This window comes from Gopherus flavomarginatus, chromosome 3 (genome assembly GCF_025201925.1).
Source record: "Gopherus flavomarginatus isolate rGopFla2 chromosome 3, rGopFla2.mat.asm, whole genome shotgun sequence".
Taxonomy (NCBI): domain Eukaryota; kingdom Metazoa; phylum Chordata; order Testudines; family Testudinidae; genus Gopherus; species Gopherus flavomarginatus.
In genome coordinates this window covers 168,241,501-168,268,295 of record NC_066619.1, presented here as the reverse complement: position 1 = coordinate 168,268,295, position 26,795 = coordinate 168,241,501, and positions in this window count along the sequence as shown.

Below are 26,795 nucleotides of genomic sequence, written 5' to 3'. Positions count from 1 at the left end.
TGTTACTGCTGCAGAACTCTATCTGGTCAAGATCCAAAGCCAATTAAAGTTAATGGAAAAACTCCCATGGACTTTAAGTAGCTTTGAACCAGGCCCTCTGTGCCCAGTGGAGTAAATTAAGGATGGATTTTCAGACTTGTCTGCAACTCTAGGTTAGAATTAAGGTTCTTAGGTCTCTGGTGAGAACCAGTGAGGGGAGCCTCAAAATGTGCATCTTTGCAAAGTAACTTTTTCCAATGTAGTTTTCTCAACAGCAGTCTGCTATCTGAATCCAGTAATATCCTAGTCCTGGGAAGGAGTGAATGGTGCACAGAGGAAAATCAGTGCTAGGCAGCAGAAACCAGTAAGCTGTTTCTATCTATTCCCAGTGACTGGAAATTCTCAGAATTCCCTTGGTTTTATTTTAAATTGTATCCTTAACATTAAGTGCACGTGATTTGTTTCTAATGTAGCAGTGGATAAAGGGTTGTTAGATGATCTGAGTATCTTATTTACCATGTTTGGAAGGGACAATGTTCTTAATACAGAGTAATGATTAGCACGGGGATTTTGAATCAGCTGCTGGATATACAGCTGGTCAGAAGTGTTTCCCAGAAATGGTTTGGGTTCAAAAAATTTAAATGAACCACAGGCAGGGTACTGGGCTCCCTGTAGAGGGGCTTGGCTGCCTGGCTTCTCACCAGGGCTCAGCTTCTGGCTCTGCAACAGGGAGCCTGGAACCCTTGAGAATACTGGTTTGAGCCAAAGCTCTCGGGTCTCCCAGGATCCTTGCCATGGAGCTGGGAGCTTGGAAGTCCTGGGACTGGCTTGCAGAATCTGCAGCTTCAAAGTAGTTTTGTCATGTGGACTGTCCCAGGGCCAGGAATCTCAGGTCCTCAGACTCTTTCAGCCTCGTGAGCAAGCTACCAAAGAGTCAGGCATCCCAGGGACCCAGCTGAACTGGGAGTCTGAAAGCCATAGGACAGTTCACGCACATGGGATGCCTTGGAGCCACAGACACTTGAAGCCATGGTGGCTGCTGACTGAAATTGATGTGATTCTTGTCACTTTCACTGGGCTCAGGGCTAAACAGCAGCCCTGAGGCTGACAGACATGTCATGTCAATTTCATTCAGCAACTGCCTTGGTCCCAGGGAGCATATTTTGTTTTTGAAATACTATGGGACAGTGTTTCCAAAATGGAATTTTGATGGAGTTTCTGGTTTGCTGAAATTTTGAAAAATTTGGTTTTGGTCCGAATTTGACTGAAAGAAAATTGTAAAATGTCGTAATTTCCTGTGAACAGTAAATTCAGACTTTTGGTGAGCTCTGCTCCTGGATTCACCTTCTGGCTCTCAATGCCTGAATTTACACTTGAGCACAATGTGAATAACAACCACAACTGGCTAAGACATGGTTTTCCCATGGAACTCACCGCTGCAGGAAGATGTTGAGGCCAAGAATTTAACAAGATTCAAAAAAGGATTGGGCATTTATATGGATAATAAGACTATACAGCATTGTTATAATTTTGGAAGAGCTATTACACCTCATGCTCCAGGATTTAAGCTGATCTCTAACATGTAGAGACCAGGATGAGACCTAATGTAGGGGGGAGATAATCCCACATCTGCCTACTGCAGGGTTCTTACATCTTACTGTGACATATCTGGTACTTGCCACTGTCAGAGACAGGATACTGTATTAGATGGGCCTTGGGTTTATTCCAGTATGGCCAACCCTATGTTCCTGTCTACTCACTATGATGGTAATAGACATTTTCATATTCTGGGTCAGCATGACTCTGTTTGCAATGTGAAAGTAAGCCATCCCCATAAGAGTGCTGGCAGTAAATATCTTAGTTAATGACAGAATGGCAACCCTAATAGTATAACGGAAATGCAGAAAAATATTCTGCACAGCCTGGAGAACTCATTCCTACAATATAAAATAGCCATTTATGGACTTAACCACCATGAATTTATCCAGTTCTCTTTTAAACACTGTTATAGTCCTAGCTTTCACAACCTCTTCAGGAGCTTCATCTTTTTAATATTCTCTCATTCTCATTTTAGAAGTGCTACCTTCCTACCATGTCACCAGCTAGTAATAACAAAACAATTTTGTTTCTTTGCAATTTCCATATTTATTCCAGCCTGTGTTTTGTTTTCTTTCCTATTTGGAAGCATCCTTTACTTACTGTACATCTGTTCTGAAACAAAAAGATGACAGTGGTTTATAGATCAGTGTGATTTATAGAGAAAGATTTAAATGGTGAGCCAGTAAAGTAGACAGAACCCACAAAAACTGGCAGATGAAATGTATTAAATGAGAGATTGGCTATGAACAGTGAAGATGACACATGTGCATACCAGCTCCTATAATCAGAATGCATGCATTTCAGTCTGGGGGCTTCTGTAATAAGATGTATGCAAGATGATGACTTTGAGAAGGGATTTTTTTTTTCAAGTTAGGAGACATCTGCTGAGAGTCTATGAAGTAAATTCTCTGTAACAAATCATAAGAATTTGTTTCTTTTCATGTCTGCATGATGTAAGTAGAAACATGACAAGGCAATCCTCCCCTTTTTTCATAACACATTTTCGGCTGGTGTTCAGTGTTATGAGTGCAAAATTGAAGTTGTATGAGGGATTTTATTTGTTTGTTCTCTGCTTCCACATTCACTTTTCTTTGACATTATAGAGCCACTGATGAAGGCAAACACCTCCGCCTCTGCACAGAGATGTGATGCTGTTTCTTATTAAGGAGTAAGGGAAGTTTGTATAGCTGGTTTCCTTTTCCACAGATATCTCTCTTGATCCTCCATCTGACATGTAGTCTCTGGAATTCAGGTGAGCAATGAATCTGAACTGAAAATAGCTGACAGGGTTTGAAATGAGTGCATCAGAGACTTGCCTAGGACTCTGTGAGGCAAATTAGGGACTCTGAAAAGATGTGTGCATATTGCTTATCTTTAGGAAACTACAACATGGAGTATTAGGCTATATATCATTAGGTAGGTTGACTGCACTGATTCTGGCTCAGATGATAGTTTTCAGAAGGCAGTTTTCAGAAGCTGCAAAACCCATGGCTGATACAATAAGCCCCTTGTGTAACTAATAGTTGGCCTTCTTAGCACTTGTAGTATTCATCATTAAAAACTCAGCATTTATCCACACTTAGCACACTGGGGCCTGAACTAGCACAGTTTTTTCCTATTGTCAGCATTGGGAATTGCTGCAATCTCAGATGCCGCATTGTGGAAAGTGGTGACTGTTTTGCATAGCGCAAGAGCTTTATGAATGTTAACTACTCACGCATCCTGTGACACTTGTAAGAAATGGGTTATTATCCCAACTTCACAGATGAGGAGACTGAGGCAGAGCAGACACATGACTTGTCTAAGGTCACAGAGGAAGTCAATGTCAGGCTTAGCATTAGAACTCAGGAGTTTATGGTTCCTAAGCTGTTGTGTTCAAACCACCAGAACACACAGCTCTCTCTGCTAAGACCCATCCTATTACATATATTAGTGACTTAATCTCAGAGCCTTACAATTAATTATTTCATCTACCTTGTGGGAGGATTTAAACAGTGTGTTATGCCTATTACACGGACAGTTAAATGGAAGTACCTCGCTAGATTGTTATAAATCTGCAAGCTCATTGATCTTAAACATGCCTTTTATGAAAAGCGCTGAATACAGGAAGCCTTGCTTATCAGCAAACATTAAGGACAAAGTTAGGAACAGGCTTCTGTTGTCCGACCAACCAGCGAGGAAGAGGTTTGTTCAAACAGGCACTTTTGAAACATGTTCTTATCCAATAGAAATTGCTGAGCTTCCCCTTCCATGGAAGCTATGCAGCAAGAAAATACCCTTTTTATTGGCCTGTATTTTGTTTGCAATACACCTCTTATTTATTTGTGTTACGGTAGCACCTAGAGACCCTAGCTGAAATCAGGACCATATTGTACTAGGCACTGTACAAACACAAATTAAGAGACGGTCACTGTCCCAAATTGCTCACCGTCTAAATGTACAAGACAGACACAGTGGAAAAAGGAAAACTGATATAGAAAAGTGATGTGACTTGCTCAAAAATGTTCTTGGATTTAATTCCTGTCTGATTGTACTATTTTTCCCCCATTGGGGAAGATTGTTAATAGAAATTGTGTTTGTTTGTGTGTGGCAGGGGATGAGGAGAGGGGCGGAATTTGAAGTGAAATTTGGAAACATTAAAAACTGTATAGCCTTATAACTAAAAAGAAAACAAGGAAAGAAAAAGTGTGACCACTAACCAGTGAGGATGGGCTGGAAATTAAAGGTAATCTAAGCATGGCTCAATGCCTAAATGAATATTTTGCTGCAGTTTTTAGTAAGGCTAATGAGGAGTTTAGGGATAGTGGCAGAGTGGATAATGGAAATGAGAATGTGGATGTAGAAATTACCACATTCGAGGTGGAAGACAAACTCAAAGCCAAACTTGACAAAGCCCTGGCTGGGATGATTTAGTTGGTAGTGGTCCTGCTTTGAGCAGAGGGTTGGACTAGATGACCTCCTGAGGTCTCTTCCAATCCTAATCTTCTATGATTCAAACAGCATAGAGCAAATGGGGGGCTGGAGGTGGGCTGGATAATTTCCATCCAAGAATATTAGAGGAATTGGCATTTGAAATTGCAAGCCCCATAGCAAGGCTTTTTAATGAATCTGTAAACTCGGGGGTCAGACCCTATGACTGGAGAATTACTAATATAATGCCTATTTTTAAGAAAGGAGAAAAAGTGATCCAGGAAACTACCTGCCCATTAATTTGACCTCAATTGTATGCAAGGTCTTAGAACAAATTTTGAAAGAGAAAGTAGTTAAAAATATGTAGAAGTAAATGGTAATTGGGATAAAAAACAATATTGTTTTACAAAACTTAGATCATGCCAGACCAACTTCATCTTTTTCTTTAAGAAGATAACTTGAGTTTTTAGAAGAGGAAATGCAGTAGGTCTAATCTACCTGGATTTCAGTAAGGTATTTGATAAAATTCCACCTGGGAAATTATTAGTTAAATTGGAGAAGATGGAGATTAATATGAGAATTGAGAAGTGGATAAGGAACTGGTTAAAGGGACGCTACAGTGGGTCATACTGAAAGGTGAACTGTCAGGCTGGAGGGAGGCTAGTAGTGGAGTTCCTCAGGGATCAGTTTTGGGACCTATCTTGACAATCTAGGTTTTGTTCGTTTTTAAATTGGATTTATAAGCTGTTGTTTGTCTTGTTTGCAATTATAGAAAAGCTTTTTAAGATTGGGTAATATCCATTATAGTTTGGGTTGAAATTTTAAGATCTGTTCGGTTTTGTTTCTCCTTCTTTCCCTTAGCAGCCTGCTTTTCAGTGTAAAAATGTGTGAAGCCAGCAAAGTATGATGTTTCCTTGTATGACTGTGGAACGTTAATGAATGTTATTTCTAAAAATGTGTGGGTATATATAGACATACTCCCCAACACACACACATTAATGACCTTGGCACAAAAAATGAGTGTGTGCTAATAAAATTGGTAGATGACACAAAGTTGGGAGGTATTTCCAATATGGAAGAGGACCAGAATATTGCACAAGAAGATCTGGATGACATTGAGAACTGGAGTAATAGAAATAGACTGAAATTTAATAGTGCAGAATGCAAGTTGTGCATTTAGGGACTAACAACAAGAATTTTTGCTATTTGTTGGGACCTTATCAGATAAAAGTGACAAAGAAGGAGAAGGACCTACGTGTATTGATTGATCACAGAATGAGTGAGTCACCAAAGTGATACGGCCATGAAAAAGGTTAATGCAGTGCTAGGATACATCAGGCTAGAGGCAATGGAACTTGGAGGAGGGGGACACACATGGTCCCCCACTTTTCAACCTGAGTGTAGTAGCCTCATCCAAGCATTGAGCAAAGGTGGCAGGGACTGTGCTTCATGGCAGGGGAGATAAGGTGGGTAAGTGTGCCCTGGGGCGGGGTGGGGACACAGGCCGGGGACTGCTTTCGGGCACTCCACTTAGGGCAGGTGGAGGGTCCAGGGCTCTCCAAGGGGCACTGGGCTCTCTGGGCAGCTATTATCAGGTCCTGGTTCTGGCCTGGCCAGGGCCCTGAGGGGGAGAGACGGAGCAGGGAGTGGGGCCACAGTTGTAGCACAGTGGCCTCCCCACTTCTACACAGGTTTCAGTGCTCCTGCATCAGGCAAGATGTTTCCAATAGAGGTATGGAAGGCACCTCATGCAAGGCACTTGTTGAGACCTCATCTGGAATACTATATGCAGTTCTGGTCTAGTCTCCCATGTTTAAGAAAGATGAATTCAAACTAGAAAAGGTGCAGAGAAGGACTACTCACATAATCAGAGGAATGGAAGACTTACCTTCCGAGAGGAGGCTCAAGGAATTTTGTTTAGATTAACCAAAGGAAGGCTGAAGGGAGATATTTCTCTCTCTAAATTCATGAGAGGGAAAAATAACAGGAAGGAAGAGGAGTTATTTAAGTTAAGGGCCAATGCTGGCTCAAGAACAATTGGATGTAAATTGGCCATCAACAAGCAGGGTCACCCAGAGGCGGGGGGCAAATGGGGCAATTTGCCCCAGGCCCCGGGCTCCTTAGGGGTCCCCACAAGAATGGCTGAGGCTCCCGCCCCGGCCCCAGCCTGACCTGACCCCTTCTCCATCTCCGCTCCTCTCCCAGAGCCTTAGCTCATCCAGGAGCATCCCTGAACAGCGGAGCAGTGTGGCTGCAGCGGGGACCCTGAACTCTGCCTCGCTCAGAGCCGTGTGGTAAGGGGGCGGGGCTGCGAGCTCCAGGCTGAGCTCAGCTCCCTCTGCTCAGGGGCACCACCGTTCAGGGAAGATCCTGGATGCGCTGAGGCTCCGGGGGGGGGGGGGGGGCAGGGAGGGGTTGGCTAAGGGGCAGGAAGTCCCAGGGACAGTCAGGACATGGGGGAGGCAGAGGTTGGGGGGGGCGGTCAGGGGACAGGGAAAGGAGGGGTTGGATTGTGGGCATTCGAGGGGTCTCTCAAGACTCAGTGGAGGGTGGTGATAGGTGTCGGGGCAGTCAGGGGACAGGGAGCAGGGGTGGGGTCCCGGGGTGGTGGTGGGCAGTGGGATCTCTGGGGGATGGTGAGTGGACAAGGAGCAGGATAGGTCAGGGATTCTGAGGGGGGCAGTTGGGGGGCAGGAAGTTGGTGGGAGTCAGATAGGGAGCAGGGCCAGGCTGTTTGGGAGGCACAGCCTTCCCTACCCTAAAGCTCATTCAGCAGTTTGAGGCTTGCAAAAGAGCCAAGCTGTTAGCTTTTCCATTAGGGCTACCATCCCTTTCACTTCTCAAATGCCAAATTATAGTCTATATTTAATTTCAGTGCCATAGGGAGATTCATGTCAGGGTAGGGTAGCTTCATTTAAAATTAGCCACTGGGGCAGGGATCACATGAGAAGAGCAATACCCTTCCCAACCCTACCAAGGGAGACCCTCCTCCCCTGCGTTCCTGAGGCTCCAGAGGGGTTAATTCAGTGGTTCTCAAACTTTTATACTGGTGACCCCTTTCACATAGCAAACCTCTGAGTGAGACCCCCCCACTTATAAATTAAAAACACTTTTGTATATATTTAACACTATTATAAATGCTGGAGGCAAAACAGGGTTTGAGGTGGAGGCTGACAGCTTACGACCCCGAGTAATAACCTTGTGACCCCCCTGAGGGATCCTGACCCCCAGTTTGAGAATGGTGTCCCTAGCCTCTGTTTGTCAGAGGGTGGAGATGGATGGTAGGAGAGAGATCACTTGATCATTACCTGTTAGGTTTACTCCCTCTGGGGCACTTGGCATTGGCCATTTTCGGTAGACAGGATACTGGGCTGGATGAACCTTTGGTTTGACCCAGTATGGCTGTTCTTATGTTCTAACCTGAATGAACCCAAAGTTATGGAGACAGATATATGAGTCAAGGAAGCCAGCAAAGTATCAGAAACCTGGAAAAATCTCTGACTGGATGGGCTCAGGCGTTTGGTCACAAGCTGAGGTGGTTCAAAAGTTTGGCATTTTTTTTAAGCAGAATTTTTTTATTGTTTCTTTAAACAATCAAACACAACAAGCAGCAAATATTTGGCCACACATACATTCAGGTTTTAGCAGACTAATTTCAGCTTTTCAATTAAAAGAAACACAACAAATTTTGAAGGAAAACAGACATTGTCTGTGATTTTGTTCTGCTTTTTAAAAACCCCTAGTTTTCCATCCAGAAAAAGTTTTGACAGAAAATATTTGTCCAACCCTTTTAATGAGCTTTAGTGCCTTTTAGCACTAGCTGATGCTGAGAACCAGTGATACCTTGTAAAGAAGTTTTCTCAAAACTGGGTTTGTGCTGAGATGCAGAAGGTTTATTTTTCCCAGGACCACCTGTGGCAAGGGGGAGGGGTAGCAAGTGGGGCAATTTGTGCTGGGCCCCACAAGGGCCTCCATGAGAATATAGTATTGTCATTTTTTTATGGAAGGGGCCTCCAAAATTTCTTTTTCCCCAGGCCCCCAGAATCCTCTGGCGGCCCTGTCAACAAGTTTAGGCTTGAAATTCGAAAAGGTTTCTAACCATCAGAGGAGTAAAATACTGAAGCAGTAGGGGCAAAAGATGTAATTGGCTTGAAGACTGATCTTGATAAATTCATAGATTATCATAAATTATGATTAGATTGCCTATGATGACATGCACTCCATTGGCAACTGCTAGTAGCAAATATCCCAAAAGGCTGGAAAGGGTACACTAGATGGAGAAGGCTCTGAGTTATGACAGTGTCTGGTTGCTGAGTTTTGCTGATGTGCTCAGAGTCCAACTAATCACTATATTTGGGGTTGGGAAGGAATTTTCCCCCAGGTCAGATTGGCTGAGACCCTGGGGAATTTTTGCTGTTCTCTACAACATGAGGCATGGGTCACTTTCTGGTTTGAATTAGAATAAATTGTGGATTCTCTATAACTTGAAGTCTTTAAATCATGATTTCAGGACTTCAGTAACTCAGCCAGAAGTTATGGGTCTATCACATGAGTGGGTGGGTGAGGTTCTATGGCCTGTGACATGCATAAAGTCAAACTAGATGACCAAGATGGTCTCTTGGGGAGACAAGGGCCACAGTTTGTCTCCTCTTATCTCTGAAGGAATCAAACAGTGGTGAATATAGTGGTGAGCAGCTGCACTGAGAGGAATTTTTGCATCAGATTTTGAATGGGAAAAGATTTGAGGTGATTAGAACAATAGATTTTTTTTTTAAAGAAAAAACAAAAACAAAACCTCCAACCCCTTAAATATTCCACAGAGATAGATGAAAAAGAAATTGAACTTTACTTGCTGCGTTCCATTCTTTGGTAATTTTACTTTAATGACATTCCTTTTTCTTCACATTTCTCTGAGTTGCTACACAAAAAAATCCTATTATTTTAAAATAGTGTTCTATTATCAGTTACTTAATACAAACCATACTTAAAAGTAGTTAGAAAATATGACTGTGGAAGCTGTTCAGAAAAGAGACAGGAAAAACAAAAGCATCATCCAGCATTTGTAAGACTGTTCTTCCCCCCTTCCCCCATTTCTTTATTCTGTGGACAGTGATAGTCATCCTAACCAAATGAATAATTTGGCCAATTTTTTCATAGCTCCTTTTGCATGAGTTCTGTGGTTATTTATGAATGCTCCACAAAGACTATGACAGATCCTGCTTCTCAAACCTGAATAGTCAGGACTCTGGCTCCTGGATTTGCTTTGAAAGTTCACTTAAAAATCCCAAACAAATCAAACCAGCAAACCCCAAACACTAAACCAAAAATGGAAGATTCACATAATCTACACCAATGTGTTTTTTAATGACAAACTTTAACAAATAATAGCTCATTATTTTTTAAATGTTAATCTTTTTTTCCCCCACGTTTGACTACTTTTTATGGCCATCAGTTACTCAATACAGCTCAGAGGTAGAGCCCGTTTTACTCTGTTGTACTAAGTTTACAGATCATAACATGGGAGGAAGCATAGCTTTAGTGTCACGGGGTTAGGAATTTCAAGGCCTGAGTTCTATTCCTATCCCTGACCTACAGTGTGACCATGGGCTAGTGCCTTCATTTCCCTTTGGCACAGTTCCACCTGCAATAACCTTGTCTTTGTAAAGTGTGTTAAGAACTACTGATGAAAAGCCCTCGGTAAGGCAAAGGGATTATTATTGTTTTGTCCACTGTTTGCAGCAGCACTGAGTAAACTGTGATTAATCAGTGAGCTATTAATGCTTAGGGAGGGAGCTGGGACAAGGACAAGAAGGTGGGAAGAACAGCCTTTTCTTCTCCTGCTCTATTTGTGAAACAACTAAGTCAAAGGAATACTAATTGGTGCTGTGTGTTTATTGGCATGTCAGAGATATCATCTCCACTGTACTGTGTGACATTTGCATATAATTGTTGTCTATAATTAAAACCAGGTCATAATTAGCTCACTCTCTCATGGCAAAAAAGAAGACGTCACAATCAGCTCTTTCTCTATATGATGTTCATGCCAAATGTTAACAGTGATACAGACATAATGGTGTACATCCAATGGCAACATCACCATCAGAGATCCTCTATGCATCTCCATGTGTCACTTGCTAAACGAGACCAGGGCATATCATTCACTGTCCTCCATGGACAAATCTTAAAGGGGTACCAGACAGCAATCTGCTACCTACCAGCATATTGTGATCACCTTATGTAGGCAGGGCCAGCAATGGAATTAAGGATGATTGCAGAGTTTGTTTACTCCCATTTCTTTCTGGGAAAAATTATCTAAAAGTATTGACTATTTTATGCCTTTTTTTTTAAAACAATATATGAAGCAGCTTCTTAAAATTGGTGTTGTGGAAAGATATAGTGGTTTTTTTTTTTTTTTTTACATTCCCTCTGATAGTACTTATGAATTCTAATACTGCCTCTATTTCTCTAGCAATCTGGATTTGAACTAGTGTTGAATGAGTGATTAAAACTGGCATAATGTCTCTGTACACTTTATGCATTTGTATGTGGATGTACATACATATGCACATGCTGTATAGACATTTAGTGGAATACTGTGGAAGTATCATGCTTAATAATTAAGGCTTCACCCTTATAGACAGGTATGCAACATACATAATTTCACACACACAGAAGAGTCTTATTAAAGTCAGTGGGACTACTCAGAGTGAGTGAAGTTAAGCACATGCATAAGTCTTTGCAGGATCAGTGCCTATGTGTGGAAAGGTGTGAAGTGACTGACTCACTTGATTTTAAAAGAACAATGATGTATGTTTAGAAATTTATGTGGACAGTATCTGCCTTGAGGAAGAAGATCTCTCCACCAACTGCCTTCATTTTAATCAGTGGCTCCAACGAGACTTATCTGAAACTTGCCCTGGAAAAACTCCATTACTACTTTGGGTACCTTTTCTCTCAGTTCTTTTCTTTCTATGCAGAAAATGTTTTTGCCAAACATTTCACCATGTCATTCTTTCTCTAATCACAGAGTATCTCCTCCTCTTCCCAGGGCTCCGTGGGAAGCAGTTGGCCTAGGAAAGAGGGAGGGATACATGCTCAGTCATCTCCCAAGCTACAAAGGACAGAGGAGACTAATTTAATTATTCCATATGATATAACTTTAGCTTTTCAAAGAATTTTGCAAACATCCCTAATGTTACCCCAGTGAAGTAGGTAGATAAGTATTATTCCTGTTTTACAGGTAAGGAGAAAGGGAGTTTACCTGATTTTTGCCCAAGGTCAAAGAGTAAATAATTGCCTAGTACTCTTGCCACTCAATCAATGCCTAACCAGCAACCCACAGTGCCTCACTTACACACACAATTATTTCACCATAAGCCCTTCATAAAGGTGGGTGATATGTGAATAGCCCCTTTTGGTGGATGAATTAACCGAGGCAAAGTGACTTAGTCAGTGTCACACATCAAGAAAATGATAGGCCCAGAATTAGAACTTTGTTTTAAAGCCAACTTAGAAAAGAGAGCAGGATTTTCAAGAGGTCAGTGGTGAGTGCCTTTGAAAATGCCACTCAGGATCTCACAGTCAAATTACTGAACTTTTTTGTGTGTTAATTAGCTGGTTGAAACTTCTCCAACTTTTCCCCCTGAAAAATGCTAATTCAGCTTAATTAAAACATTGCATAAGAATGTGTTGATTCTGACAATGTTTGTGACAGAACCCAGGCAGGGTGGCCAGCCCAGGTCCTGGGCTGCCCAACTCCTCACACAGCTGCCTTCCTCGGATGTTGGGCAGTAAGAGGCAGCGGCTTGTGGAGCTGGTTCCCCAAATCCCTGACCAGTTGCTTCCTGGGGTTTCCTGATTCCCCTGGCAAAAGGTTCTTTGGAGGCAGCTGCCCAGGAAGCAGGATGCCTCACTTCCTGGAGCAGCTGCCCTTTCTGTCCTCCACAGCTCTTCAGGAGGCAGCCGCCTTGGGTGATGGGCAGCAAGGACCGATGTGAAAAAATCTGTTTGTTCTCTCAGAATAGAATGTTTCAGAATTTTGCGTCCTGGACAGATGTTTTTGCATGAGGGAAATTCCCTTTTCCAGTCAGCTGTAGTGTTAATTACCCCATCTGAAAAAATACGTCTGATAAGAATAATACTTTGCATTTACATTCTGCTTTATCTTCTGTAGATCTGAGTCCTTTAAAAATGTGAGTAGGCACTGTGAACCCTGATGTACAGGTGACACAGCTGCAGTATGTAGAGAGATTTGAAGCAATTATTTCGAGAGACAATATAGTCACCATATTTTGGGTCCAGGAGGAATTTTCCCCCAAGTCAGATTTGAAAAAACCCTAGGGTTTTTTTATCTTTTTCTACAGTGTGGGGTACGAGTCACTCGCTAGTTTGAACTAGGATAAATGGTGGATTCTCTGTAGCTTGAAGTCTTTAAATCATGATTTGAGGACTTCAATAACTTAGCCAGAGATTATAGGCCTATTGCAGGAGTGGATGAGTGAGGTTCTGTGGCCTGTGGTGTGCTGAAGGTCAGAGAAGATGATCATGATGGTCCCTTCTAGCCTTAAAGGCTGAGTCTGTGGCTAGAACATACGTCTACCACAACAATGATTTGTGTCTTGTTCTCAAGTTGACCACACACTTCCTGTCTGACAAGTTACTCAAGCTTTCTATGGCTCACCCATCTATAAAACTCATCTATAAAATAGGAATGGTGATAATATGCCTTCCCTATTCCTTGGAGGTTTAATGAGGCCTCACTTGTTAAGTTTTTTGAAGTGCCCTCAATTATTAGAATGGTCAGTGGAAGAAAAGAGTGAGACAGGAACTTAGGATGTCCTGGTTCCAAATTCTGCCATGCATTCTACTTCACCTGGAAGCATTTTGGTGGAAGATAAAACAGGAACAGACGGATTCCCAGACCCCGGGTTTCCCAAAATATTATGAACGATGTCTGAGCAAGACAGCAGCTGAAAGGACTACACAGTTGACTGTAAAGCAGAATTAGTTTTGTGCACGAGGAGTGCATTTCCTTAGGTGTACCCTTAACGTGTGTACATTAAACCCCATGTCCTCCAGACCAGCCACTCACAGCTTGGCACAAGTATAATAGGATAAGGGGCAAAGGTGAATTTTAGCTATTTTATGGCTCCCCACTCCTGTGGGTTGAAAACAGAGGAATGGGGAGGCACTAACTCCTTAGCATAAGCAAGTTTGTTCTTTAAAAAAAAAAAAAGAACTCTTTGGCTCACACTTGTCAGTTTTAGGGTGTGTCTACGGTGAAACCCAAGGTGTGATCACAGCACCTATAGACATACCTGGGGTAGCTTTGATCTAACTAGCTCAAATAACAGTAGTATCAGTCAAGCTGTGACAGCACAGGTGGCAGTCTGGGCCATCAACTCAGCATCCCTTCTGGTGTCACTGCTGTTGATTTGGAGTCAACTAGATCAAACCTAACTTAGGTATAGAATGCAGTCACACTTCTGATCCTGCTTTAAATATCAGTGATTAAATATATGTTTATATAGTGATTAAGGTTCATTTTCCTCAGCATTTTCATGCACTTCACAAGATGAAAAAAATGCCCATTTAGCTATTCTCACATTTGAAACACTTTTCAAATTCCTCCAAGCTTCCAGTATGGATTTGAGGGATTGAATAGAAAAAGACCAGTAGGCCTAATGACAAGCCTACTCTCTTTCAGTCCATGGGAGGAGTGGGGGAGGGGAGGGAGAGGGAGGTTAGAGATATGGACTTTGTCACTAGATGAATAAAAAGTAAAATATATAGATTCAACTTGAGTTTCAATTCAGCCCATCAACATATTGATTGAGTCTAAAGTATCCATTGCAAGTGGGAACATGGTTTTTGTTCACAACAATTTACAACACTTTATGATTTATTTCATTGCATCATAAATGTACTAATGACCAAATGTTCCATGAAACATCATAAAATGACACGAATTACAACTGCAGTCCATCTGTGAGTGACAAACAGGGGAAGCTGGCTTCAGCTCAGGTAATGTTGGCTTTTTGTATGGCAGGTCTTCAGTGTTTCAACAGCTCTGGGCCATCACATTCCACTCTCCCCATGGGCTAAATGAACCATCATTTAGACTCATGTAGTCATTACAGTAAGATTACTAAATGAGGGGTTTTTTTTCATGTACACTCTGCTAATATTTCCAGCTTTTTAAACATTTCAGAATATATTTTAACTAAGGACTAAAATGCTTCTGTGACACAACAATGCTTTACAGCTAATGTCTGTTCACTTCTAAATTATTCTAATGTATATTACTTTAGGCGCCATTAAACTGCATGCAGTTTCATCAGAAAATGTTCAAATCCCATCATGGGTGTAATGTCTTGTAGCCACCTCATCCATTCCATCTCACTCTGGAAGTCAGAAAGCAATTTCCTATTTTCCTATGCAGGAAGTGGAAGAAGGAGGAGGAGGGAATAGTCCAACAATGGGCCATTGTAGGGCTGATATTTCCAATATTATCCTTATTCTTGGGAGTTTATTTTGCTATTCGCAGTAGTTTTGATCTCTACGGAAGACAAAGACAAACAATGAAATGGGGGCATGCAACAACTCTATGGACAGACATTATAAAACTGATACAGAGGCAGACATCCCTATAATGTTTCAAAAGCATAGCGCACTGCACAGCAGGAACCACAAATGCTGCCTGCAAAAGACAGTTCATGCAGCAGGTGGGAAATCACTACAAATATGCGGCCTGGTGGACAGAATACAAGAGTGTGTTGGGAGACTTGGGATGTATTCCCTGCTTTCTCACTGACTGCCAATGTCACCTTCAAGTCACTTTTATCTCTTCTGCCTCAGTTTCTCTATCTGTGAAATTAGTCTTGTGTTCGGAAAAAGTTTTGAGCTCTCTGGGTGAGAAGTGCTATATAAGTGCAAAATATTATTGTTTTATCATGGACAAAATACAAGAACTAATTTATATCATTTCCTAGCTCCAGCTCTGCCTTTTCCATATCAGTTTTGGTTTAGGTAATGGTGACATCCCAGAGACAGCAATCTGTAATTGAACTGTATCGTCTAGATTTTTAAAAATGAAGTCCACTTTGTGTTCTGCTGGCTTTACATATGGGTCACAAAATCATCCAAGAGCGTGCCTTACCTCTGATGCCGGACTTGAACCGGCTTCTTTTAGGATCCAGTTCAGAAGTGTGAGGCACAAGAACTCAGTTCAGTTCCTCTCTCTCTGCTAATCTGTGCTTGTACAATCTTGGACAAAATCACTTCAAGGGGTAATGTCATTTCAGATGTCACATTCCCACTGCGGGTTAGGGGGAGGAATAAAGGAAGAGGAAGGGTGGGTCTTGATTTACTCTATTGTCAAACTCCTACCAAGGAGACTAGAAGGAACAATGATGGTGAGAGGAGGATGAGAAGAGGGAAAAGAGGGAGGATTGGTTGATTTACCATTGATCTCTCAAGCCAAATAGAGAAGATATTAGAAAAATGCAACCACCCAACCGCCAGCTGTTGTTAGGGTGGCAGCATATTGAAAAGAAGATGGAGGGAGGAGGAGGCAGAAGTTGTATCACCTCTGATATTACAATCAAGCCACACTGAACCCTGACCTGTGCTTTAAATAGGGCAGCATTAACAGGTATGTGTGTGGGGGGTACTGGAGGGCAGAGATGAAGAGGAAAAGCAAGGAATGGTAGCTTGTCTAATGTTACTGTTCCTCTCCATAATGAATGGATTGATGTAATTCATACACTAGTCCCAGGATAGGATTTCACAGTCCCCAAAAACCTACCCACTCCCAGGTCAGGTATGTGGAAGTTTGAGTGAACAGTCAAGGAACTGGATAAGATGATGACCGGATCAGCTATAAAGAGGTGTTTGGTAGAAGGAAAGAATTGGAACTAGATTGGAAGGGCGTGTGTATGGGGGGGCTAGAAATTAAATTAGATTTGAGGTCAAGTAAGGAGAGAAAAGGATGACATTTGGTTTTGGGGAGGGGAATGAAAGATTGAATATTTCCATTAGTCGGGGCTGAAAGTGATCAAAGCTTTCTGGTGTAAGAAATGACATGGAATTTGGGGGGAATGGAAGTGAGGTGGGGGAAAAGAACCTGATTGATGAATATACTTCTAACAAAGTTTTGATTTGGTATTTTTCCTATGGAACACGCCAAAGTAGAGTAGAACATCAGAGTTATGAACACATTGGGAATGAAGGTTTTTTGTAACTCTGAACAAAATGTTATGATTGTTCTTTCAGAAATTTACAACTGAACATTGACTTAATACAGCTTTCAAACTTTGTTGGGCAAGGCAGAAGAAAAATGCTGTTTTTAACCATGTTAATTTAAATGAAACAAGCACAGAAACAGTTTTCTTAACATGTCAAGTCTTTTTTTTAAACAGTACCTTTATTTTTAGTAGTTTACATTTAACATAGTACTGTACTGTATTTGCTATTTTTTGGTCTCTGCTGCTTGATTGCATACTTCCAGTTCCAAATGAGGTGTGTGATGTAACTGATCAATTTTGTAACTCTGGTTTTCATAACTCTGGGAATCTACTATGTACCCAAAAGCAGATGTTTCAAATAAAGCTGGGGAGTGGTGTCACCCCCATTTTCAAGAACTTTATCCATTTCCCCTGCAACTTGGTTTACAACTCCTGACCTTCCAACAGTAGCTTTACTTCCCTACCCAAATGGTGTAGATAACTGAAGGGCCAATCCTCTGTAATTTAGGTCACTTCCAGCCAAAACTGCTCAACAGGATTAAATCCAATTGATGTCAACAGCACTCCTCAGAATCAGGGCTGGCCAAAGCTATTTTTCACCTTCTGGTGGGGCCCAGGGTGTCAGTTTTGTAAGAGTAGAATTCATAATAGGACTCGGGATGAGATGCTGAGTGCCCTCAGTTGGTCTGGCAGTCATTTAGCGATCAACTCAGCAGAGTCATATCACAAGCCTCACTAGTGTGTATTACATGAAAAGTAAATCTGAGACTCTTTCAGGAGACTGCAAAATATGAACCTAAAACTGGAACATTGCTAGTAGTGAGGTACATTATGCTGTATTTGCTGTTAAATCTGGGGCATGAAATAGCTGTGATGTTCTCTCATTTTGTTACCTTCCAGCAGGCTGGTGATTCAAACTATTATGCAGTGTTTAAGAAAGGTGATTAAGAAAGGCCTGACATGCCCTCTACAGCGTGTTTGTTCTGTGGGCTGTGACAAACATGGATGTTCACTGTTTCTGTTATTACATTACAAAATATGTGAGGGGATTATTGCTCTAGCAGTCGAAAATATGATCCCTCATTTAAGATAAAAGCTTCAGTGGGAGAAATAACATCAAACTGAAGATAGCGTGAAAATAAATACAGTGCATTGGGTCTACTTTAATTGGAAAGTCCACTGATCATAGATCTATTGGAAACATGTGGGCTGATGGAACAATCCCAATAGTTCTTTCCAAAAGATTCTGAATAAGAGTTCTGGATCAGCCCAACTTGTATTAGAACAACAATGGTTAGGTACTAGGATTGGTTGGAAATTTTGTGGGTTTTTCCCATGGAAAATTGTGACAGAAAAATCAGTTTTGTTTAAATTTCCAGTTGAAAATTTCAATTTTTCATCAAAAACCTGAAAAATCACTTTTCGCCACCCAGTTTTTGGCAACTAGAAACTGAAAAATTTACTGAAAAACCTAAAACATTTTTGGCTGAAACCTACTGCCTATTTTTTGTTTTTCAGACACAAAATATCAGATGTTTTTCATGATTTCTGCATTCCCCAAAGAAAAAAAATTGTTTATGCAAAACTCCTGTTTTCCTTGGCAAAAATTTTTGGTAGAAATTGTTTATAGAAAATTCTTAATAGGTACTTAGTAGGGATCAGTGAATCATTTCAAATAACATCTCTCACAAGGACAATTCCCCTCAAATCTTCACTCAGAACTTAACTCAAAACCGTTTTCATGATTAATGTTTTATTTTTATGACTCTTGGTTCTGCAGAGGTCAGTGCTAAAATATGACTAATGCTGTTCTTGTTAGATTCACAGCCCAGATGGGGAGACCCAAGAGGTTTTCCTAGTTTGTTTAGGTTTGGAATCTTGTCTAATCTCTCTGCCTTTGGTTTACACTCCCTGATGGCAGGGTGGGTATTTTGGGGCAGGGTATTTTTTGATAGGGGGTGAGGCTGAGCATTTAGGTATGTAATATAGGAGTAGGTAACAATTTGAGGTAGGTCCAAGAGACCAAATTCAGAATTTCATGGAACTGAACTGATTTACTACCGTGCTTTATTTGCCTCTAAGGGTGTAACTACACTGCAATAAAAAACCGAGTCTCGGAGCCTGTGACATCTATACTGCTAAGAATTGCAGTATAGATGTTGGCCTCAGGCTGGAGCCCAGGATCTAAGACCCAGCCCCTTTGTGGGGTCTCAGAGCCCGGGCCCAGCCCAAACCCTAACCTCTACATTGCAAATTTTAGCCCCACAGCCTGAGCCCCATGAGCCTGAGTCAGCTGACCCTGGCCAGCTGCAGCTGTGCCATGGGTCTTTCATTGCAGTATTAGATATACCCTTTGTTTACAGCTAAACTGTAACAAAGGTATGGCACACAGGTGTGCTGGAAAGAGACATGCGTATTTTGTAAACCCAGTCATCTGGTGTGGATCAGGGTTACAAAAAGTTATATTCTCGTCGCATGGCAGGGCTCAGTAGTTATTGACTCCAGTGGCTACTGTTACAAGGTCTTGCGTAAGGTTCTGATCCTAATTTACAGACTAGCAGTTGTCTACATTGGCAGCTTTAAAGGTAGCAAAATTTAAAATAACACCACATAATGTAAGTGATGCTCACTGAAGGAAAGTTTTCCCTTTGTTGTCTTCTCCCCCTGACACCTATACTTGTACCCAAATGTCTCTGACTTATTTATGATTATCTGCTATAGGATCCATTCCTGATCCTGCTCCCATTGACTTTGGTGTCAAAAACATAAGCAATTCAGGGCAGGCACTAGGACCAAATTCTGATTGTGAGGGCCAAAGAGATTCTACATATTTTAAAAAGATTTAAAGTCACCTGTATTTATTTATATTTTAAGTTTATCTTGTTTTTTAGATGCATTTAGATAGGTTGTTTCTATATACAGTATTGTCTATTCTCACACTTGTGTAAACTAAAATGATGTAAATGTGACAACAAAATGCTAATGAATTGACAATTAGTGTATTGTGTTGAAGCAGGCTGTAGGCCTTATGAAATGGTCTGGTGGGGCACAGGTTGGACACCCTTGCACTAGTGTAACAGAAAATTTACCCCAGAACCACCTGCTTTGCTTGTAAAGCATCATGCAAAGTGATGGCATTGTGATGGGTTCAATCACAGAAACCCCCTTGGGGCTGCCAACTGATGTGCCAAAACTACTCCTGCCCCTGCTTTCCCTGACAGATTGAGACTCCAGAGCCCTGCCTGGTTGTGCCAGACACGCTTGCTAGCCACAAACATGGACCCAGGTCTGAACTACGTCCCACAAACTGCAAGCTTAACTGAAAGCAGCTTAAGAAGTGTTCCTGTCTCAAAAACTCAGATGCCCAACTCCCAATGGGGTCCAAATCTCAAATAAATCTGTTTTACCCAGTATAAAGCTTAGACAGGATAAACTCATAAATTGTCCGCCCTCTATAACACTGATAGAGAGAGATGCACAGCTGTTTTCCCTCTCCTCCCTCAGGTATTAATACATACTCTGGGTTAAATAATAAGTAAAAAGTGATTTTTATTAAATACAGAAAGTAGGATTTAAGTGGTTCCAAGCAGTAACAGACAGGAAAAAGTGAATTACCAAGCAAAATAAAATAGAACACACAAGTCTATGCCTAATACAGTAAGAAAACTGAATGCAGATAAAACCTCACCTTCAGAGGTATTTCAGTAAAATTCCTTTTACAGACTAGTCTCCTTCTAGTCTGGATCCAGCAATCACCATGGTTACTGTCCTTTGTTCCAGTTTCTTTCAGGTATCCTTTGGGGGCGAAGAGGTTATCTCTTGAGCCAGCTGAAGACCAACATGGAGGGGTCTCCCAGAGACTTAAATAGACTTTTCCTTGGGGGTGGAGACCCCCTCCTCTCTCCTATGCAAGGTCCAGCTCTAAGATGGAGTTTTGACATCATCTGAGCAAGTCACATGTCCATGCATGACTCAGTTTGTAAAGGCAGCAGCCATTGCTCACATGCTATCTTGAATGTCTCCAGGAAGACTTTTTATGTGGACTGAAGTCTTCCAAGAGCCATTGTTTGTTAAGTGTTTCTTGATTAGGCACTTATTTTGCACATTCCTTTCTCAAGAAGCTGACCAAATGCTTTACTAAGGCTACTTAGAAATCAAGTACACAGCCAATATTCATAACTTTGAACACAAAAATGATTCATGCATACAAACAGGAGGAATAGATTCAGTAGATCATAACCGTTACAGAGAGATGTTACATGGCATATGTAGCATAAAACATATTCCAGTTATGTTATATATACATTCATAAGCATATTCCCATAAATCATTATGGGGTGCAACATCACAGGCATTACATACATAAAAACACTTTGTTTTCATTATCTTCAAAGATAATGGGTGGGACCTCTAAATTGCTGGTCCTTGTTTTATTTTTAAAAGGTGTGTTTGAATGGAAAATCAAGTTAAATGCAAATGCGTTTCTTCCAAATGCATAGTGCCTCACACCTGACTTCCAGTCATTTGCTCTTGATTAATGTGGCTTCTTTAAGAAATAATGTGTGTTTGTTTATTATTTTAGTGTTTGGCAAGAAAAGTTTATACAGGATTGAAATGAAAAGAGAATCAAATTACAGCTCTTCCTGCTTCTCAGATATTTTCACTTTCTTTAAAAAAAAAATTGCAGCACAACAGAACCTAGCAGGAGCAGGTGCAAGGCAAATTAGTGAGGTTTACATATTATCGAGTGTGGGTAAAGCAGTGATCTCACACTTCCCATCCAGTCAATGCGGAGAGTGTCACAATAACTCTTTCCATTAGCACTGGCCCAGGCTGCACCTGAGATGGCTTTGCTGTAGTCACTGGAATTAGGAAAGACTCAGAGATTCTGAGCAGAGTGACAATCTCTAGGAAAACTACCTTTGCCAGTTCCTGGCTACACTGAGCACGCATTGCCTGGAGCTACTAAAGATAGCTGCTAATGCCTTCTCACTGAGAGGAATAGACTGCTCCCAGGTCTTAATTTATGGGGATTGAGCTATGAGCTGGCCAAAACCCTTCATAAGGAGCGGCGACCTCTTTTATAGCTCCTTGCAACTGGGATCAATAGCAGCAGCACAGCATGGCAGTGAGAGGAAGGATTGAGAGGGTAGTAGCAGCCTTATTCATAGCCTTCACCAGTTCCTCCTCACACCTGTGCCACTGGCAGCAGTAAAACTGCCATGGCAGTAGGGAGTCTTGCCTGCTACTCTAGCACTGGTATCGGTGTTGACTAGAGGAAGACTGACCACAGTAAGAACTGAGCCTGCCTTGTATCATGATCAGTGGAACTGGAGTTAGAGGGCCCATGTTATCAGGAGGGATTGTTATTGAGAGGTCACTAGGAAAATAGGAGATGCTGAGTTAGGCTGGAAACAATTCAGCCCCATGGACAAAACAGTAATGTAATCCAGTGTGCAAGGAGCACAAAAGTCTGCAGAGCAGGGGTATCATAGAACCTGCAGAGTCCAGTACAGTCCGGTTAAGCATCATAGTGGTGCTAGTAAAGAAACCATCATGCAAATTACGCATCTGTATAGACCCAAAGCCACTGAATCAGGTATTAAAAACTAGCCACTATTCACTGCCCATAATTGCTGACATCTTGCCAGAACTCTCCAAAGCCAGAATCTTTACGGTCTGTAATTTGAGGGACGGGTTTTGGCTCATAAGACTGGATAAAGTGTCCAGCATACTGACTACTCAACACCATTTGGTTGCAACAGATGGCTGCACATGCTGATGGGCATAAACCCAGCACCAGAGGTCTTCCACAGGAAACTAACCCAAGTGCTAGAAGGACTGCTTGGTGTAAGAATAATTGCAGATGGTATCCTCATAGACAAAGGGAGCAATGATACAGAAATTGAACAAGACGATGACAGAAAACTACAAGCTTTTTCATAGTGATGTAGGGACAAGAATATTAAACTCACTCCAGAGAAGAATTTGACTGACACAGTATGAAGTGACATACATTGTGCCTCTGCTTACAGCAGAGGGACTGAAAGCAGATCCCAGCAAGATCAAAGTAACCAAACACATACCAGCTCCAGTGGATATGATGAAAGGGGTACAGCGCTTCATAGCAATGACACATTTTCTGTTCAGGTTCTGTCCACACCTGGCTGCAATAGCAGAACCCATAAGTCAGCTCACAAGGCAGGATGTAGAGTGGCACTGTGCAGGTTCTCCAGGAGCAAGTATTTAACATGTTGAAACAGAAAACAGATGCTCCTGTCTTGAAGTAGGACAGTGAGGAGAGCCACTGACACTCCAGTGAGATACACTGGGGAAAAAATGGGTGTAGTGCTCTTGCAGGAGCAGCCGATTGCCTATGCCAGCAGAAACTGAACAGAGGTACGCCCACATAGAAAAAGAGCTTCTGGCTATGGTATTTGGAGTTGGAGTGATTCCTTCGGGACCCTTTAATGGTGCAATCATACCACGAGCCCCTAGAGAGAATCCTGGCAAAGCCCCTTTGTAGTGCTCCAAAGAGACTGCAACACGCATTGATACGCCTCCAGTGCTACCAGGTGGAGATCAGATATTGTTCGCGATGATTAATAGTATTATCTGACACCCTGAGCAAGGCATGTGTGCCCAGTATTAGCAACTTGGCAGAAGGGATCAGGAAACTGAATCTATTAACATGCTTCACTATTTCCCAGTTTGAACAGCAAAGCTGATAGAAATCAAAGAGGCTACAGAAAAGGACATCCAACTACAGGCAGTCAAGAGAGTGATACTTGCAATGTGGCCAGAAGACAAAACGCAAGTACCTGTAGGAGCAGAACCATATTTTTAAATTGAAGATGAGCTGACTGGAGAGGATGGAGTCATATTTTGGGGACAGCTGCTGTCCCCACCTCACCATATGGAGAGAGTAATCCACAGGTTTCAATAAAGTTTTGCTTGTTCAACTTGTGGGGGAAAAGACCACCACCCAGTTGATTTTGGATCAGACAGCCTGAGGCACCTTTATTGTTATAACAAGACTACAAGATTACAAGTAAGCATACAGGGAGAGACAGCGTAATCCCATGCAAGGGGTAGGCTGCTCTGCCCTTTACAATTTTTACCAAGCTTATAAAGGTTAAAACCGCAAAACGTCATATTGATTACACAAGTTATTTGCCTTTTCTGGTAAATTAATATTACAAATCAGCAAGCTATTTCAACATGTATCATGTGTACCGTATCTGGTATAAAATATTATAATTGAGCAAGCTATTTCAACACCTATCACGCATTTTGGCAATGGGTGAGCTGGTCATTCTGTAACTCCACCTTGCAGTTACCATAAGCAAGCAATAATTATCATACTATATTTTGCTTAAAGCAGCTGGCACTCAAGTGACCCCTTGTCCCCCTCCTAGTTCCTCTTTTGTCAGTGTTTCATACCCTGCTTTCTCATATCTAGTTTCTCCACACCCAGTGTCACAGTATGCAGATAAACAAGTTTTCTTTGAGAACTAAAACCATGGCTTTTATTTTGCATTTATTTAGCTTGCATGGGCCTGTAAACTAATAAAGCCAAAAGCATATAATTGTTACAATATTATATGTTAAAATCACAGATGCTTATATCAATGGCAGGGCTCTGCAGCAGGGACTGCTATTTCAATCGGGGCCCTGATACAGCATTCGACCAGTGACAGCAACCTCCCAAAAGGCTTTGGTGGCAAGACAAGATCCCATATATACAGTTGCAAAGCTCTATTCAACGAGATGGTGGGGGGGTTTATGTTCCCTCACAAACTTAACTTGCATGAAATATGTCTTACAGCTGGGGACTGGGTTAGGAGTAATGTGGAATTTCCAGTGTCCTCAGGGGAGGACAACATCCCCTACACCAGCCCTACAGCACAGCACAGAACTTGCTCTGCCCTGGACTACCGTAAACTGTACAACTGGAATGCTGATTCACGGGAGCAAACTTTATTAGAGTGGAGATAAGGTGAGATTTACCATTTCATATGCAGTGTTCATTGTGTCTCCATATCAACTTGTGGCCAGAAAAATAACACAAGGTGCAAGGATTAACCTCATCCGATGTTAGTGCCTGCAGCTGCGAAACCTCCTAGTTAGCTCTCCTAATTTAAGCAATGTTGGGCCTACTCAGTAGTAATTAATATTACAGCCTTGCAGGATTATTAGCCCCAGAAATTAAGGGCTTGCTTGTGTTACACTCAGTTGGAAGATGTAATGCTGAACATTGTTATTAAAGGTGGGCCTAACACACTTTCTAAACTGCCAGCCCCAATGAATGTAGCGATGTTTGTTTGAAGACCTAGCAATAGAAATCATATGTGATAAAACAGTCAGTTCAAATGACATCATTGCTGAAAGCACCAATCCCTACCTGAAAGAGGGATTTATGGAGCAAGGAGTGTAATACCACACCTGAGAGTGTCATGTGAATCCTGTCTTGCAGTAGTGACTTATCTGGAAGAGAGGAAAGTTTGGCTCTTCCACATTCCACTGGGAAAGCTGTATCTTGAGTTGGGTCCTGTGGGCAGTTGAGCTACCTGCCTATTTCTAGTGTTCGTCTGACTTCAATTACTATAGAATATTACAAGGAAGAGAAATAGAAAATAGCCTTTACGTTATAAATGAGGATTGCCTTCCTGAGAGTCACTGGCTGGGATACTGTATTACAGTTCTGGTCTATTCCTATATGTGATCGTTGCACAGTTTGCCAGAAACAAAGCAGAAACAATTATGTGTTAAGGTAGTAGGGTGCTCAATGCCATAGAAATGTGCATACATAAAGATAACCATGAAAAAAAGCATTACATTCCTCTTAGCAGTAATCTTTGTATTACTGTTTCAGCTGAATAAAACTTCTACCTCCATTAAACAACTGGTAGGCAGCTGCAGTGCTGTGACTACAGCCTATTATGCTGACTGTATAACCTCATTGTTTCCTTGTTCTCCCCCATCTGTCTGTTATATCCACTTCTCTCTCATCTTGTACATAGGGGTTATCTATGCTTGAAATGCTACAGTGGCACAGCTGCAGTGCTTCAGTATAGATGCTACCTATGCCGATAGAGGGGGTTCTCCTGTTGGTGAACTTAATTTACCTTCCTGAGAGGCGCTAGCTAGGTTGACGGAAGACATTTTCTGTCAACCTAGTGCTATCTTCATTGAGCTTTAGGATGGCTTATTTATCCCGCTTGGGGTGTGGACATTTTACATCCTTGAATGGCTTAGTCAAGCAGACTTAATTTTCTACTGTAGACCAGGGCTCAGACTGTAAACTCCATTGGGAAGGGACCATGTTCACTGTGTGCCTATACAGCATCTTGCACAATGGGGTCTTGGTCCATGACTGGCTTCTAGGTGCTACTGAAATACAAATAAGTAACCATAATAATGATGCAAATCCCTGGTCAGCTTTTCAACAATGCTCAATACTCAGTAGGTTTCATTTAGAATGTGGGAGCTGCTTGGGCTAAGTGCTTTTGAAAATCTGGCCATCGCCTGTAGAACTGTGAAGCTTATAAAGGAATGACTATTTTAGATAACACACACGTTGGCATGACCTTCATATATACAGTGCAAGTTATTCCAGGCTAAAATTCTCTTTTTACCTAAAGACAAGGTAACACATATATGAAGTCTGTTAGATTGTTTGTGGGTTAAAAAAAATCTTACACTCTATAGTATGTATTATACCTATAAAATAGTAATGTATACTCAGTAGATAGCATTGTTCATCCAAAGTATTTAATAAACTATTCATAATCAAGTATAATTGAAATGCCAGCATGTCTAGGGTGGAGGATGGTAGCAGCACCCAGTAAAAATAAAGACCTAGACAGAGAAGAAATGTTGGTTAAGAAAAGCAGGACAAACCCCTATTCTTGCAATACACCTCTACCTCAATATAACGTGGTTCTCAGGAGACAAAAAAATCTCACCGTGTTATAGGTGAGACTGCATTACATCAAACTTGCTTTGCCCGCCCTGTTCCTTGTTCCCTAACTGTCTCCTCTAGAGACTCCCATTCCTAAT